Here is a 13,305-nt window from a genome sequence, read left to right on the forward strand (position 1 = left end):
CCAACAGTCAATGTAATGAGTAAATAATGCTACTATAATTTGTGTCTGAGCTCTTCACTCTGTGTGCTTACAAGAACCAGTAATTTGGTGATGGAGAGGACCAATATGAAAAGACTATGGGGAAAAATACTTTGGAAAAGTGGCTTAAATCTAGGTGATCATTGATGATTACATGAAACAGGCTGGTGTCAGGGGCACAAAAAAGGAGTACATAGAAATCATATTAGTGACAGAAACTGAGAAAATGTTGATCATTCATCTTAACTAATGGGCAGGAGTATAAAAGGTTAAGAAGAAATCTGAAGTGTTCTATGTCTCTGGCCAGGCAACTGTATTAGTGATATTCTTGGCGATAAGGACTACAGGTGGAAATGATGGATTTAGGGGAAAAAAGTCTCCGATAGTTCTAAATTTTATATTAAAAAGATGTAAAGATAGGTCTCTTTAGACATAATAAAAATACCTATGACCAGAAATATGAAAAAGAATAGTAAAATCGTGGAGCATTTTTAAAGGGAAGACGAAATGGAAAGTTCTGACAAACTGTGAGCAATGTGAGCACCAGTTAGGACAAGATTCGAAGAATGAGATAAATAAGGAAACAAGAAAGTAATAAACACAGATTTACAGAAGTAAAGAAAGGAAAAAATGCAGGGAGAAAAGGTCAAAACTGTTACAGAGATATTGTAAGAAATATGCTATTTGGATTTGAAAACTAAAAGGATATACACAAGTTCAATAAGAACAATATTTTTGTAAAATGATAGAGATATGTCATATTGATAAAATTTTGAGATATGAATGTGAAGCCATACAATTCTGGATCCAGGAATTCAACAGATCCTGTTGATTTTAAATGTTGGGAACAAATACTTTTATCCTGACCTTAAAAGAATTATACAGATGTAACTGTCATGAACTTTACATAGAGGTACTCTGTGAATATTTTTGAAACCTTTGTTTAGCCATGAGATTGTAGATTGCACTACAGCACAGACAAGTCTAAATTGTCCTACAGTTTCAATGAGTTACCCATGTATCCACATCAGTTTGGGATTTTATTGACATACATTTAGATATGTTTGGGTATTGTTTGGGTATCTTATCAGTCTATCCATTATAAATGTAGGAAAAGTAACACCAAATATTAGGTTGAACATACAGCTTCACTGAAATGTCCCTAAGGAGCCTTTCAATTCTAGTATAATGGCTTATTTCAAAATGCTTTAAATTCTACATCCTGTAATGTGAGCATAGGGTTATACTGTGGAACTTTCCCCTTCAGATAGTGAGCACTACCCTATTGCTTAACATGGAGAAAGTACCCTCATACATAGACTGGGCGAGGGCAAACAAGAAGTGGTAGTTGGACAATGTTCTTAGCAGTTTGTACAGATGAAATGGGAATAGAGTAACTGTGAACTCAAAAGGAACGTGCAAAAAAAAGACAAAGGCACAAAGTAGAATGTGCCAAGGAAATGCTGAAGGACAATTTCAGGTGTGAGGGTGTGTTCAAAGTACAGTCAGATGATGTATTTGGAGAACTCGGGAAAAAACTGCTTTAAACCATTCAGGGACAATCATATAAGTAGAAGCCACTAACTCTGACTCTCTAATCAACACCAACATCATCAATTTAGGGAGTATTTTCAAAGAGCAAAGTGAGAAAAAGAAGACTCATCACAGTTAGGGGTCACGTTGAAGTAATGACAATCACATAAATGTTCTTATAAATTTTCACTTATTTTGGAGCATTATAGTGGCAAAAAGCCAAGTAACTATCTTGCATGAATCTAAATTAAGTGGGAGGTAGTATATTGGTCTCTTTTTAACTTGAAAGTTATAGATTATATCTTTTTTATTGTGAAAATAAAACAGAGAGAGGTTACAATTGAATGGAAAACATAATGAGTATATTTCATTTTTTCCTAGTTTTTTTTTATTGTGAATATACTGTACAGAGGGGTTAAATTACATGGGCAAGATAATGAGCACACTTCTTTTCAAGCATTGTAGCTACCTCCTTTGTTTCCCATTCCCATTACTTCTCATCCCATATCCCCCATACTCAGTCCTCCCCCACTTCCTCGATCAAAGTTGTAAAGTTCGTTTTTTGACATAACGACTTGTACAGTTCATTGTTACAATGGGTCCACCTGTATCCCTAGTTAAATGATTTGTTTTTGCCCTTCCTCTCCACAAATTATAACAATATCAAATGCAGTGAAAGTAGGAGTTATCCCGTGGGGAATGGATATACAAAGCAACAAATAAATAATCTTATAAATATGTTAGAAACAATCGCATGAAAGAAAAAAAAAACATTTGAATACTTATCTTGGGGTTCATTTCCCTAACATCAACTAATCTGACATTTTCTGCTTGACTCAGACATATACTAGATATTGTAAATAAGGGAAACCATAGGACCTATGTTTATTTGGCCCTGGCTTATTTCATTTAATATAATTTTTTCCAAGTCTTTCCATTTCCTAACAAATTTTGCAATGTCATTCTTTCTGATGGAGGCATAGAATTCCATTGTGTATATATATCACATTTTCTTGATCCATTCATCTACTGAGGGGCATCTGGGTTGATTCCATATCTTAGCTATGGTAAATAATGCTTCAATAAACATAGTTGTCCTGGTAGCTTTAGTGTGGCCTTGTTTGTGATCATTTGGGTAAATGCCCCAAAGTGGGATTGCTGGATCATAGGGGAGCTCCATGTGAAGTTTTGGAGGACCCTCCATACTGCTTTAAAAAGTGAGTGAACAAGTTTACACTCTCACCAACAATGTGGTAAGTTTCCCTTCTTTCCACATCCCTTCCACCAACCGTTTTTTATTAGAGTTCTTGATTACAGCCTTTCTATCTGGGGTGAGGTGGTATCTCAGTGTTGTTTTGATTTGCATTTCTTTTATGGCTAGAGATGATGAGCATTTCTTCACGTGTCTATTGGCCATCCTTTACTCTTCAGAGAATTTCTCTTTAAGACTTTAGCCCGCTTATTTATTAGGCAGTTGTTTCTTTTTGGATTTGTTATTGGGCGATTTAATGTTTTGAGTTCCAGGTATATTTTAGATATGAGACTCTTGTCCATTGTGTGGCTAGTGAAGATCTCCTCCCAATCCATGGGCTTTCTATTGATCTTGCTAGCTATGTCCTTTGTCATGCAGAAGCTCTGCAATTTTATGCAATCTCATTTGTCCAACCTTTCTTTGATTTGTTGGGTGTCTGGGTCTTTATTAAGAAAATTTTGGCCTGTGCCAAGGAGACCTTGGGTTTCTCCTATTCCATCCGGTAATGATTTCAGAATGTCTGCTTTGACTCTGAGGTCTTTGATCCATTTGTAGTTCACTCTGGTGCAGTGTGATATATAAGCATCTAGCTTTAGTTTTCTACAAGTAGTTAACCAGTTTTGTCAGCACCATTTACTGAACAGGCTGTCTTTCTTCCATTCTACTTTTTTATCTCCGTTATTAAAGATTAGATGCCTATAGGTCTGTAGGTTCATTTCTGAGTTTTTAATTCTATTCCAATGTCCTGAAGTCTGTTTTTGTGCCAGTACCAAGCTCTTTTGATTACGATGGCTTTGTAGTAGAGTTTGAAATTTGCTATTGATATTCTGCCAACACTGTTCTTTCTGTTAAGGATCATTTTTGCTATTCAGAGTCCTTTACTGTTCCCTATGAATTTTTGGATTTCCGCTTCTATTTCCTTGAAGAATGAGGTTGGAATATTGATAAATATCGCATTGAATTTGCAGATACCCTTGGTAAGTATTGCCATTTTCATGATGTTGATCTTTCCAATCCAGGATCATGGGAGTTTTTGCCACTATCTAAGTTCTGTTTTGATTTCATTTTCAGCGTTTTAAAGTTTTCATAATAGAGGTCCTTCACTTCTTTGGTTAAGTTAATTCCTAGGTATTTTATTTTCTGTTGGTCTATTATGAATGGAGTTGCTTTCCTAATTTCAAACACACTTTTCTCATTGTTGGCATAGAGCAAAGCCATTGATTATGAGGGGTTAATTATATCCCCTGCTACTTTGTCAAACTTTTGAATCACCTTGAGTAATTTGGGAGTGGAATCCATGTGATTCTTTAAATACAGGATCATGTCATCTGCAAAGAAGGAGAGTTTTACTTCTTTCACTATTTGGATCCCTTTTATGTTTTCATCTTGTCTTATAGCTATAGCTAGGCATTCCAATACTAGATTGAAGAGAAGTGGAGAGAGTGGACATCCTTGTCTCATTCCTGAGTTAAGAGGAAATGGATTTAGTTTTTCACCATTAAGTATAATGCTGGCTGTAGGTTTGTCATATACAGACTTTATTGTAGTGAGGAATGTTCCATGGATTCTTAATTTTTTCCAGAACCTTCATCCTAAAGGGGCATTGGATCTTGTCAAATGATTTGTCTCTATCTACTGAGATAACCATGTGGTTCTTATCCTTGCTCTTGTTGATGTGATGAATTATACTAATTGATTTGAATATATTGAACCAGCTTTGCATCCCTGAAATGAATTCTGTTTGATAGTGGTGTATGATTTTTTGGATAAATTGTTGAAGTCGATAGGCCAAAAATTTTTTGAGAAGTTTTGCATCAATATTCATCAAAGAAATGGGTCTATAGTTCTCTTTCTTTGATGAGTCCCTGCCTGGTTTTGGGATGAGGGTTATGATTGATTCATAGAATGAGTTTGGTAGTGAAAGTTCTCATAGAAGAGACATTAAAAATGGAAAAAGAAAAACTTAAATTTAAAAAGTGAAAAATTTAAAATTATTTAAATTTAAAGAAATGATTTTGAGAGAAGAAAAGGATAGGATGACAGGAGGGGAGGAATAGAAGGGAGACATAAAAAAACTAAAAAATAAAAGTTCTTAAAATTAGTTACTTGAAAATTACATAAGTAAAAAGAGATAATTCTGCTATTAAAGAATTTAAGCCTAAGAGGTTGTGAATGGAGTAATAAATATCTGGGTTAAGTGTGTACATAATGGGGGATAAAGTTTAATAATCGAGGAAGGGTATATATCTGGGGATGAGCAGACCAGCAATTATGTCATGCAAAAAATAAAGAGAAAATACATGAAAAAAATCAAAATAAAGGGGGCACTAAATGGTCAGAAGAGATTTAAAAACAAAGCATACATACATATACACCTAAAATAAAATTATGTGATGAAAAATGATTAATAGAAAATAAGTTGAAAAATATAAATTAATAAAAAGTTACAATAAGAGTTCTTTGATTTTTATTGGGGTGGGGGAATGGGAAGGTCCTGAATCTCCAGTGTGTCCATAAAGAGTCTCTTGGTGGAGTCTCTGGTCTGCTTCTGGTGTTTGATTTTCCGTGGCTTGATTGGTTTCTTAAGTCAGTTTCTTTGAGCAGGCAGAAAAATGCTCTGCCTAACCCAGGATTTTGTGATCCTCCTCCCACGCTAGTCCAGTGGGAGGTGGAACTGCTTTGAGTATTCCAAAAAAAGGGAGATGGGTCTTCCCTCTAGTTTGGAGATAGTGTAATGAGGCTAGTTTCTAGGTATGGTTGAGGATTCTCAGCAAACAGCAGCTTTTCCCTGAGGGGCTAGTTTCTGAGATACTCACAGAGCCCAGCCTGGAGCCATTCTCAGTGTTTATGTTCATTGAATTTCAATTGATTGTCTAGGCTACTTTCAGAAGGGGGAGCCTCTAGCTCTATTTACCCAGTGAGGAAAGCCACTCCTCCATGGGCAGAGTTCCTCTGCTTGGGATAGGTGACTTTCCCATGGGTGGAGTTGAGCCTGGCTCATCAGGTCAGGTTCCTGTGATCTACTTCCCAAGGCTTCCAAGGCCTTATTTGGAGCTAGCTTCTCAGCTGTGCCTTTGTCAGTATCAAAGGTGGAGATCTCTGGTGGTGGGGGAAGGGTGTCTTTCCCTCCTCTGAACCTAAGAAGGAGTGAGGATATCAGGGCTCTACTCACGCCAGAGTCTTGTTTCCTGGGCCATCTCTGGTCTGCGATCTGCAGGATGAAGATATCTGCTCCTTATCAGTTCTTGCTGGTGTTGAGTAGAATCTGTGTGCTGTCTGGCATCTTTGTCTTTGACACTGTAGGTATGGCGGCTCCCGCCTGTGCTGCTCAGATCTGTCTCCTTGCCTGAATTTTCCCTCTTTGGCCTAACTCTCTGTACTGTGCTGGCAAACTGGGTGTGATTCTCTAGCCTAGAACTGTTCACTGGAACATTATACCTGCTGTCTATGAGAGAGATTGTTTAGCCTCCAACTTCTCTTCTGACATCTTCCTCCAAATTCTAGATTATGTCTTTCTATACTCTAACTTAGGATAATGATCTGCTGTCAGTTATTTTCTTCTCTTCCCCATCTTTTGACCTTGCACTTACATAACTTTCAATTAAATAGACATACTTGAGCTTGCATTTCCAAATTCTTCAAAATTATCTGAATTTCTTCATACTTCTGGCAGCCTCCTATATCTTTCTCAAGGGAATATTTTGTCACTACTATCCTGCCTAATTCAGTTGAATATATACATTACACTCTCATCCATATTTCTCAACACTTGTACCACCAAAAAAATCCTTCCTTACGTAGAATTCATGATTTAAGTATGTCTGGAGAGGTGGCATCTGTCATTTTTGAATGACCCTAAGAGATACTTACATGCAATCATGTTTTAAACCAATATGCCACTCAGTAGCTGAATGAATTGACAAAATGTGGTTTGATTGATAGATAGATAGATAGATAGATAGATAGATAGATAGATAGATAGAGGAATTATATGCTTCCAATTCATAAAGAAATGGAAAGACTTGGAAAAAATCCTTCTAAATAAAATAAACATGACACAAAGAAACAGTTTCCATGGTTTCCCTCATTTGTAATAATAGGAAATGTCTAGGATAGTTCTAGCAGATGCGCAGAATGCCTCAAAAGCTATATATATATATATATATATATATATATATATATATATATATATATATATATATATATATATATATATATATATAGGACAATATAAGATCTTGTTGAGCAAAATGAACACCTAGATATGGAAATGTAGGTTTTGCTTTGTGGTTGTTGTTTTTAATGTACTATGTGATTTCTATTTTCTTTTGTGTATTCCCCTTGGTTTATCCCCTGCTCTATTTGATTTCGGTACTTGTTGATTGTATATAGCATTATCTTAATTTAGCAAGGGAAGAAGAACAAAAAAGTGGGGAGACAAAGAACAAAGGGAAAACCAATTCAATAGCAATACTCACAAGACAACATGTTGAAAATTTACATTACATCTTGTGAGGGGTATTGGGGTAAAGGAAAAGTATGAGAAACATGAGGGAGTGGGTAAAATTTAGACATGTTATGTATTCACTACTTTATAATTACTGCAACCCCTAAAAATAAGTTCCCTAAAATATAATTGCACTGTATTGCTATAGTAAATATTATTCCATGTGTATTACCTTTTTTAAAAATGAACACTATTAGGCATCTAATTTGAATTAATGACTCCTTTCTTTATCAGAGGTTCTCCAACGTGAATGTTTTCCAACTATACAATATTTTCACAATATACTTGCCATTATTTTGAAAAAAACCCAATAATTTTAGTTTTGTCTCATAGTGAAACAGAAGACAGTTTAATTCTCTGGAATCTCCTAACTTTTGAAACTGAATAATTGTTAAGAGGACAGAATATATATGTTCTTCACAATTCCTACAACTACTAACTTTTCATTTTCAAATTCTGAACCTTCCATACCAGAGATATTAAAAATAGTACCTGTTTGCATGTTATTTAATTCTGCAATAGCTGCAGTTTCCAATGGGGTGTTTCATATTGAGAAATCAACAGAAAAAATAGCCACATTCTAGTAGAGGATATAGCTACGAAGCATGTGTAATAATTACTTCCTCAAGAGTAAACATTTATTCATCAGATTGAGCTATTATGTCTATGACCATCAATCCCAAACTTTTATGCCATGAAGTCATCTTAGCTCAACAGTTTCCAACTTGTAAGGTGCACCATAATATTCCTTAATTTACATCATGAATAGCTTACCTCTATTGTGGAAAAATAGTACACTTCTGCTAATGTGATGCCCTTCCTATTGTGGAAAGAACACTACACTAAACATTGCTGCATCATTTCCCCCCAGTGGTATTCTAGAAATCAGAACACTTGCAAATATTATTTATATTTATATTTTTATCTATCATAGGTATTCATGAGGTTAAGATCAGAAGATGATGGTTCAAAGCCCACACAGGCAGGAAGATTCTTTACATTCTTCTCTCCAATAAACTGATCAGGAAAAGCCAGACACAAGTGGCATTGATGTTGAAATGGTAGGGCATGAAGCTTGACCACAAACAGGCTCAGAGAGAGTGGCCAGACCCAGAGTTCAAGTCTGAGGACAAACCAAAAAACAAAATAAAATAAAAACCAACTCTAACCTTAGCATTTTGCTCATTGTATACAGAGGCATGTAATTAAGGAAATTTCCTCCTGAATTATGAATAGATTGAAGAACCAATTCATCACACAATTATTTTCTTCGTATCATGTTACACCAAAGCCTCAAAAATTGCTTTTTCTAAATTTGTTAATTAATATCATCCAATTGTTGGCAACTCTGTCTAGATTATTCACATTATCAGTTTATTCATGAACTGTTGGATTTATCTATTAACTAAATTCTAATTATACCTCCCTTGAAAGAATATTTTAGGCAAATAGAATGCCACAATCATAGGTGAATTTGTCAATTATACCCTCTACTTAAAAATAATTTTGTAGTATCCTATAGAATATAAAATTACAAAGAAAACCAAAATATTTATTTTAAATCTAAATTCTAACTTAACAAATTCTACAAAGTCCTACATTAAATGAACTTTGTTATGTCTCCAGGCTTAAATATTTGTAATCCTTCATCATTTCTTTGGAATCCAACAGAATCATGATTACTTTCTCAATTTTTTTATCGGAAATCAGGAGCCATTTTGCATCTAGTAATGTTCTGTAATGAAGAGAGCATTTAAAACACAACTGAGGAGTATATATGAATTGCATTTCAATAGGAAACTTGACTACTCAAAACATAATGGAAAAATTAGCCCAAACTTCCTACTGTGTATCCCTTTCTTGTTGTTCGGAATGTTTCATAGAGCCAAAATTATACTATTTGGTCCAGAGAAGATATCGCTATGTATATGCACTCTCTAATCTCCTGTCTTAGCCTGAGTGCTAGACTACCAGGCTTGTATCACATTGCCCTGCCATAGTTTGTTGGTTTATTTAATCTAGATACAGACTAGCAATTCTGAACTTCTCCGATGATCTTATCTATTAGACTGACTGCTCAGACTGTTTATGTACTATTTTCAAAGACATTCTAACATTTGACACAGGATATGAACATTTTGAGATGCACCTGCAGGGGTCTGTGATTCATTCTTCCATGGATCCGATACCTTTAATAATGATTACTTGACTTTTCTATTATCTCTGGACTCTACCTATGTAACACTGTCAAACATCTTTGAAGAAATTTCACTTGAGGACTTCCAATAATAAAAATTATAACTTGATCTAGTCTTCCTCAGGATATATTTTCTATTATTTTCTAACTTTTCTCCACATTCTGAGAGTTGTTTCATTTGTGCAGGTGTTTGCTCATATAAGTGCCTCTATGTGTATGTGTATGTTTGCATGGTGCATGCAAAAGTCTAAGCAACCTTATTCAGAAATCTTGCTCATGACTAGTATTGCATCACTTGATCGCACGCCTATATCCTAGTTACTCAGGAGGCTGAGATCTGAGGATTGCAGTTCAAATCCAGCACGAATAGGAAATAAATATTCTGAGGCACTTATTTCCAATTAACCACCAGAAAACTGGAAGTGTCACTGCAGCTCAAGAAGTAGAGTGCTAGCCTTGAGCTGAAAAACGGAGAGACATTGCCCAGGCCCAGACTTCAAGCACCGCCACGATCATCAGAAAGAAAGAAAGAAAGAAAGAAAGAAAGAAAGAAAGAAAGAAAGAAAGAAAGAAAGAAAGAAAGAAAGAAAGAAAGAAAGAAAGAAAGAAAGAAAGAAAGAAAGAAAGAAAGAAAGAAAGGAAGGAAGAAAGAAAGGAAGGAAGAAAGAAGGAAGGAAGGAAGGAAGGACAGAAAGAAAGAAAGAAAGAAAGAAAGAGAGAAAGAAAGAAAGAAAGAAAGAAAGAAAGAAAGAAAGAAAGAAAGAAAGAAAGAAAGAAAGAAAGAAAGAAAGAAAGAAAAAAAGAAAGAAAGAAAGAAAAAGAAATGAGTTTTTGGTCACCAGTTTATTACTAGTATAATTCGTGCTATCTCAACATAGACTTTTTTTCCAGTTAAATCCATGCTCTTATATCTAACTTGCTTGGGAACCAGAATTATTCTTCCAGTCTATGTTTTACAATTTTGCATGATTAGCAACCATGATTTAGAGATAGAAGATGAAAGAGTGGACTTTTCCTTCATGTTCCACTTAGTATTAATCCGTTCTCTATGTCACTCCCATAGATCTACATAGTGACTGGCTTTATTGGTTCAATGTTGTCCTATTTGCAGAGTCTTCTATAGTAAATTGAACAATTATACTTAAGCACAGAACTTTTCTTTCTCCTATTATTCCTATTTTTCTTCTCCTGTTAACTTATCTACACTTGGGAAATAATGCACAACACACACACTCACAAAAAATAAACTTTTCTGAGAATCTTCTTCCCAGTTAAATTTAATTTACAGAGCACTTTTGAAATTTGAACTTAATGTACTCTGGATAATGGTTTCTTTCATGTTTTTATTGTGAAAATAGTGTACAGAGGGGTTAGCGTTACATAAGTAAGGTAATGAGTACATTTCTATTGAGCTTTGTTACATCCTCTTGTTTTTCCTGTGGTATCCCTTCCCTCTTCATCTACACAATTCCCCCTCCACTCCCCAAATTGTAAAGTTCATTTTCTACATAGTGTCTTGTTCATCTGATTGTTCCTATAAGTCATCCTGTATCTTTCTTTCAGCATTTTATTTCCCTTCCCCTCCCCACATTAGAAAAATGTATATACAAGATGCAGGGCACTTACCTCAAATCCAATGAAAACAGGTGTTATACCATGGGAGACATAAAAGAGAAACCAAAAAAAATAACATAGGACATTTTAGATACATTAAAAACAATAGCAAAAAGGAAAAAAAAACAAATTGTGTCCCTATCTTGGGGTTCATTTCACTTAACATCTTCTTTTATGGCCATATATACATGGATAGTGTTTTTATAAGCCATTTAAATTTTATATGTTGTATTTACTAAGTTGTCTCTGAAACTCGTGTTACCTCATGTCCAAAGATGTCTTTGTGCTATTTCAATGAAGCCAGAAAACATTTAGTTTACCTCGAGCAATGCCATAGATTGTTCCTGGAAGTAAGTGGCAGGAACTGTCACTGTAAGTGGAAACTGATCCCAAGAGAGGAATTGAACATAGAGAAATGACAAAGTGCAAGTTAATTTGTGTGTTCCTTTTTACTGTACAAGAAAAGAATCTAAGGATTGGAGGAAATTCTGTGCCTGACTTTTTCATGTGTGTTCATTACTCATATACAACTTGTCTCTAAACTTCTAGTTGAGAATATTACAAAAGGAATCAACATGCCATTTGAATACCAGCATAAAACACAAGCCATTTGAATACCAGCATAAAACACAAGGAAATAACATTGTTTTTAAAAGATAATGAGTACAATTCTTATCAAGCATTGTAGCCTCCTCCTTTGTTTACACTTCCCATCCGTTCCCAGCCTCCCCCGCCCCCCCAAACCAAAGTTGTCAAGTTCGTTTTCGACATGACAACTTGTACTTTTCATTGTTGCAAGGGGTCCACCTGTATCCTTATTTAAACGACTTGTTTTTCCCTTCCCCTCCACAAATTATACCGACATCAAATAATTGTAACCCCTCTGCACAGTATTTTCACAATAAAAATATTTTAAAAAATAAGTAAGGAAAAAAAAAGTGTTCTACTGTAAAGTGCTCTACTACAGGGAGGTTTTAATGTGCCTTATGCATGGATATTTCACTACTGAGATGTTTCTCTTGTTGAATGAGTCAGTTATCAATTCCTTTAGTCTTGTCCTGAGTTCTCCATCACAATAAGGATTACAAAAAAGCAGCATTCAGTGAGTATGATCAGCAAAAGAGCCTCTTCTCAAACCAGTGCTTTAAGGATGGTCCCAAAGTAATATGTGAGTTTTTTTCCTTGTTTGTTTGTTTGTTTGTTTAGTTTGTGCTGATTCTCGCTCTTGAACTCACAGGCTGGACTATGTCCCTGAACAATTGTCTTTCCTGTCCAACTTCCCCGAAAGCTAGTAATCTACTGCCTGAGCCAAAACTTCACTTCTGGCTTTTTTTGGTGTTTAATTACAGATAAGAGTATAACAGACTCTCCTGCCTGGGTGGCTTTGAAATGAAAAAGTAAGAAAGCCAAGTGACATCAATTGTATTAAGATTTCTGTTTTGAACCAAGAAATACTAGATGAAGTTTATTATAAAGTTAATATTGGACAATTTTTAAAGGAAGAGAATATGCCCATCAAAGATGCCATAACGTAAATAACTCCACAAAAGTAGGTGCACTGAATCATTTTGGAATTATTTTTCTGCTTGGGAACATAACTCTTGACTTCATAGTTCCTTTTGGGGAAACTTAAAATAATATTTGCATTTTTTTGGCCAGGGGGCTTGAAATCTGATCCTGAGTACTGTCCCTCAGCTCTTCAGCTGCAGGTGAGCACTCTACCACTTTAGGTACAGCACTACTTCCAGGATTCTGGTGGTTATTGGAAGATAAGAGTCTCATGTACTTTCCTGATCAGGCTTGCTTTGGACTGCAATCCTCTGGTCTCAACCTCCTTGAGTAGCTAGGATTGTAGGCGTCAGCCACCAGCACCTGGCTCATATTTGTATTTATGTGCACTTCATGACACTATGTAGACAAAAAAATGGAAATTTGAATCAAATGCTGACATTGTAGCTGTTCAGAAAAATTGAGGTAGCAATAAATATGTCCTCCTTTTCCATGTTGTTACATTAATGAATCATGAGCAATGGGACCCTTACATTAGTACCCGCTGCCATCTGTTTAGGTGTGTTTAGTATCAGGAAATGCTCATAGAGAAATATAGAAAGACTGAGATCTTTAGAAAGCAAAGGAGATCAGGTATGAAAGAACAGCATAGAAGGAGATACAACTTATCACTCA

The sequence above is a fragment of the Dipodomys merriami genome, unplaced genomic scaffold (assembly GCF_024711535.1).
Source record: "Dipodomys merriami isolate MVZ:Mamm:240054 unplaced genomic scaffold, mDipMer1.0.p SCAF_1417, whole genome shotgun sequence".
NCBI lineage: Eukaryota > Metazoa > Chordata > Mammalia > Rodentia > Heteromyidae > Dipodomys > Dipodomys merriami.